Source organism: Glycine max, chromosome 19 (genome assembly GCF_000004515.6).
Source record: "Glycine max cultivar Williams 82 chromosome 19, Glycine_max_v4.0, whole genome shotgun sequence".
Taxonomy (NCBI): domain Eukaryota; kingdom Viridiplantae; phylum Streptophyta; class Magnoliopsida; order Fabales; family Fabaceae; genus Glycine; species Glycine max.
Window position 1 is genome coordinate 8,053,429 of NC_038255.2, and position 6,000 is coordinate 8,059,428.

Here is a 6,000-nt window from a genome sequence, read left to right on the forward strand (position 1 = left end):
GGGGTTGGCGTGCTTAGCACGAGTGAGTACTCGCTCAGTGCATGAAGGATGATTCGCTTAGCGCACAGGGTGCACTGAGCAAGTGGATGACTAAATTTTTTTTCTGAGTTATTTCCCATCCACAACTTCAGAGAAGCTTAAGCAACCCCTTTTCTCATACAAAACATGTTGATGTTTTACTCTAGCAATCACCAACAAGTTGAAACCTAACTATATGCAATGATTAAGAAAAACAAAGAAAAAGAGCAGGGTTGCCTCCCAGTAAGCGCTTCTTTAACGTCACTAGTTTGACGCATATTACCTCAAAGGTCTTGTAACTACAGAATGGTGGTTAATCTCTCAATGTTCCCACCTTGATACAACTTCAACCTCTGACCATTTACTATCCATGTTCTGTTTGGAGTTTCTGATTGGGGATTAAATAATTCCACTGCTCCATATGGCTTGACTTCCTTGATGGTGAATGGTCCAGACCATTTAGACTTTAGCTTGCTTGGAAACAACTTCAATCTTGAGTTGAACAACAACACTTGTTATCTTGGCCTAAAGTCCTTCTTTAGCAGCTTCTTGTCATGATAAGCCTTCACTTTTTCTTTGTACAATCTTAAAGACTCGTATGCATTCAATCTCATTTCTTCCAACTCCAAGAGTTGTAACTTCCTCTTTTCCCCTAATAGGGCCTAGTACGCCTTATGCTCCATTTCTACCGGTAAGTGGCAGGCTTTACCGTAAACCATTTGGAACGGAGACAGGCCTATAGAGGTCTTGAAGGCAATTCTGTAGGCCCATAATGCATCATCCAGCTTGCTTGACCAATCCTTCCGAGTGGAAGCCACAGTTTTCTCCAAGATTTTCTTCAATTCACTGTTGGAAACTTCAGCTTGGCCATTTGTTTATGGGTGATAAGGTGAGGCTACTTTATGTGTGACATGATAGTGGCCTAGCACCTTCTACAGTTGGCTGTTGCAAAAATGAGAGCCCTCATCACTTATTAGGACCCTAGGCACCCCAAAGCGAGAAAAAATATTCTTCTTCAAAAACTTCACTATAGTTTTAGCATCATTCTTCGAGGTCGCCACTACTTCAACCCACTTAGAGACATAATCCACAACTACAAGAATATATTCATTACCAAATGATGGTGGAAGAGGACCTACAAAGTCAATTCCCCAACAATCAAAGACTTCTACTTCCATAATGTTCTGCAAGGGCATTTCATTTCTTCTAGAGATCCCCCCATTCGTTGACATTGATCACATTGAGTGGCATATTCATGATCATCTTTGAAGAGTGTTGGCCAAAAGAATCCTGCTTGCAAGACTTTGGCTGCTGTTTTGTCTCCACTATAATGGCCTCCACATGGTGAGTTGTGACAATGTCATAGTATGCTTCTGGCTTCTTCCTTTGTTACACACCTTCTCAAAAGGTTGTCAGCACCAATCTTGAACAAATGTGGATCATCCCAAACATAAAAGCGAGCATCATGTAGGAATTTCTTCCTTTGCTGCGAAAAATCTTTGGGGATGATTCTAGTTGCCTTGAAGTTAGCCAAATCAGCGAACCATGGCCTCTCATTTACCATAAACAACGATTCATCAAGGAATTCGTCTCTTATTTCTAATCCTTTCAAAGTCACCTCTTCATTGACTAGTCTTGACAAGTGGTCAGCTACCGGATTTTCAGATCCTTTCTTGTCTTGGATAACTAGATCAAACTCCTGAAGCAACAAAATCCACCTGATTAATCGAGGTTTGGAGTAAGCTTTATTCAGCAAATACTTGATGGATGCATGATCAGTATAAACTATAACTTTCGATCCCACTAAGTATGATTTGAACTTTTCCAATGCATAAAAAATTGCAAGCATCTCATTCTCTGTAGTAGCATAATTGATCTGAGCCTCATTTAAAACCTTGTTGGCATAATAAATAGCATGGAAGACTTTGCCTTTTCTCTGGCCCAATACAACACCTACAACCTAATCAATTGCATCACACATTAGCTCAAATTCTTGATCCCAATTTGGTGTTGTAATGATGGGAGCGGACACTAGACTAGTCTTGAGGGTGTTGAATGCTTTCAAGCAGTCTTCATCAAACAAAAACACATCATCCTTGTTAAGCAAATTACTGAGCGATTTGGCAAACTTTGAAAAGTCTTTTATAAATCGCCTATAGAACCCAGCATGCCCTAAAAAGATTTTTACTCTCTTGACATTTACTGGAGGAGGTCGCTTCTCGATCACATCAATCTTCGCTTTGTCTACTTCAATCCCCCTCACAGAAATTTTGTGGCCCAACACAATTTCTTCTTGCACCATAAAATGACATTTTTCCCAGTTTAGCACCAAGTTTGTCTCTTCACACCATTGCAACACTCGCTCTAGATTTGCTAAACAGCAATCAAAAGATGAGCCAAAGACAGAGAAGTCATCCATAAACACTTCTATACATTTCACCACCATGTCAGCAAATATTGCCATCATACATCTTTGAAAAGTTGCAGGAGCATTGCAAAGACCTAATGGCATTCGCCTATAGGCAAACACACCAAAGGGATAGGTGAATGCTATCTTTTCTTGGTCATTTGGATCCACAACAATCTGATTGTAGCCAGAGTATCCATCTAAGAAATAATAAAATGATTGTCCTGCCAGCCTTTCAAGCATTTGATCCATGAAGGGAAGTAGGTAGTGATCTTTTATGGTGGCATCATTCAATTTTCTATAATTAATACACATTCTACAGCCAGTGACGGTTCTTGTGGGAATTAAATCATTCTTCTCATTCCTAATTACCACCATGCCTCCTTTCTTGGGAACCACCTTCATAGTACTAACCCAAGCATTATCCGAAATGGGATAAATGAGGCCTGTTTCTAACAATTTAAGTACTTATTTCCGCACTTCTTCCTTCATAATTGGATTCAATCTTCTTTGTGGTTGCCTTACAGGCTTATAGTCAACTTCCATGTTGATCTTATGCATACAATAAGAAGGGTTGATTCCTTTCAAGTCCAAAATATGACATTCAATGGCTGCTTTGTGTTTCTTCAAAACTTTCACCAGCTGAGATTCCTCTTCCTTTCTTAGAGAATTATAGATGATCACTGGATTGACTTCATTTTCTCCTAAAAACACATACTTCAGATGTTCTGGAAGAGTCTTCAGCTCCACTTTAGCCTTTTCTATTGAACTGCCCTTCTTCAATTCTTCAAAAATCACTTTTCCAGAAGGATTTTCTTCTACACCCTCTAATTCCTCTAAACATCTCTGCACTTCTTTTACTTGCTTCGTCGTCAGACACTTCATAGTGTTAGTCAGTGCTTTTTCAAGTGGGGACTGCAGTACCATGGCTCTAGCTACCATGTCTATCTCATGTTCTACCTTTTCTACTTTAAAACAGGCCTTGTGGTCACTTGGGTGCTTCATAGCTTCAAATAGATTGAATGTAACTTTCTGATCATCCACACTCATTTCCAGATTACCTTTCCCCATATCTACCACACAATTGGCAGTTAACATGAAGGGACGGCCTAAAATCAACAAGATTTCAGCATCCTCTTCAATATCCATAATCACGAAGTCTGCAGGGAAGGTGAATTGTCGCACCTTGACCAAAACATCTTCAACCACGCCATAAGGCCTTGTGATAGACCGATCTTCCAGCTACAATGTCATTCTTGTTGGCATAATTTCCAGCTCTCCAATCCTTCTACGCATGGAGAGAGGCATCAAATTTATGCTGCCCCCAAATCAATGAGAGCTTTTCCAACTCACGCCGCACCAATAGAGCAAGGGATTGTGACACTCCTTGGATCCTTGTATTTAGGTGGAAGGATTCTTTGGATAACAACATTGTAGTTTCCCTTCACCATAATATTATCACTATGGATATATTTGCCCTTCTTGGTTAGTAGATCTTTTAGAAACTTAGAGTAGAGTGACATTTGTTGCAAGGCTTCTCCAAATGGGATAGTTATCTCCAATTTCTTGAAGATATCAAGGAAACGGGCTAAGTGTCATTCCTTGTCTTTCTTGGATGGCACCAAAGGGTATGGTGCTTCCTTCCCTAAACATGAGATAGCCTCCTTCTTCTTTTCTCTGGCCAACTCACTCTTTGTCTTCTTTTCTTCCTCTTTTTCTCTTTTTGTCTCATTTTTTTTCTTCTTTTTCTTCTTTCTCTTTTTCCTCACCATCATTTATTTCTTTCTCCCTGATCTGATCTTCTTCTTTTTCTTTTTCTTCTTCAGCCACTAACTCCTGCTCGTCATTATTCCTCCTTTCATCTTCTACTATGGTTTCCCTCTTGCTTCTAGTCATGACAGCCTTGCATTCTTCTTTGGGATTTTTCTCAGTGTTGGACCCAAAACCTCCAGAAGAATTTTCTGCTATCTGCTTGGCTAGTTGTCCTACTTGAATCTCCAGGTTTTTTATAGCAGACTCTATGCTCTTGTGATTGGACATTGAAACTTGCATGAATTGAGCTAAAGTCTCCTCTAGCTTGGTGGTCCTCTCATAAAGGCTAGGCCCTTGATTTTGAGGCATGTTCGATGGTCCTCCTTGTTCTTTGTTGAATTGGTTTCCAGGATGAGACCTCCACTGCCCTTGATTCTAATTAAAATGGCCACCTTGCTGGTAACCTGCAAATCCACCTGTATTAAACCCTAGTCTGTGCTTGTTTCCCATATAATTCACCTCCTTTGCTGCATCATCAAGAGGTATACAACAGCCAGACTTATGCGCTCCTCCATATATGCTACAACCTCCAACCTGTAGAATTGTTGAATGTGAATGTTGAGTCACTTGCAATTGGGTTGGCAACTTACTAAGTGTCTCCATCAATGATTCTAGCTGCTTAGCTAGCAGCTTGTTCTGCGCCAACAATACATCTTGTGAAGAAAGCTCTAGCAAGCTTCTATTTGTAGGTACATGATTTTGATCACGCAAAATAGCATGATCACTAGTAGCCATATTTTCAATAAGTTCCATTGCTTTTTCAGGAGTCTTCAATTTAATTTTTCCTCCAGCAGAAGCATCCAATAACTGCTTGGATTGCGGTCTCTAAATATTCAACTGAATCGGCTCGGAGAATCCATGAGTTGGTTTCGCTGCAAGCTATGGAATCTCTCAAGCGCTTCACTTAGGGATTCATCTGGAAATTGATGGAATGAGGAGATAGTTGCCTTGCCTTCAGCTGTCTTAGACTCAGGGAAATATTTCTTCAAAAACTTCTCTTCAACTTCCTCCCAAGTCTTGAAACTATTTCCCTTGAACGAGTGTAGCCACCTCTTGGCTTCTCCAGCCAAGCAAAATGAGAACAAACTAAGCCTCACTGCATCCTCCGACACACCTGAAATTTTCACAATATTGCAGATTTCTATATAAGTAGCAAGGTGTGCGTAAGGGTCTTCATTTGGCAAACCATGAAACAAATTTCCTTGAATCAACTGAATCAAGGAATGAGGATATATGATATTGTGAACTTGAACTTCTGATCGTGCGATGCTTGTAAAGAATTACGACATGATCGAACTAGAATAGTCTTCAAGAGTCAGCCTTCGTGGTTGATCTTCAACCATGATATGAGCTTCAGATGCACCTACTTCAAAGTCTCTTAACTCTGGAAATGCTGAAGATGATTGAACTTCCACCGAACTTGGTTGTGTTGTCCTTTCCTGCAAAAATTTTCTCCTTTTCTCTACGTTGTTTCTCCTGCAAGTGGCTTCTATCTCCAAATCTAATGGAGCTAAATTCCCTGCTGAAGAGTTACCTCGCATACAAGAAGTACTAAACAGAGCAACAGTTAACCAAATCAAGAGAAATTTAAATCCTAACTAACTATTCACAAAATCAATCAAAGAATAAAGAATAAATGTCTACAAACTGAACTATACTATCTAAGTTAAAAGAAATTCCCTGGCAATGGCGCCAATAACTTGTTCGATTGGTCTCTATGATGCTATTCGGCAAGTGCACCGAGTCGCGCAAGTAATATAAAA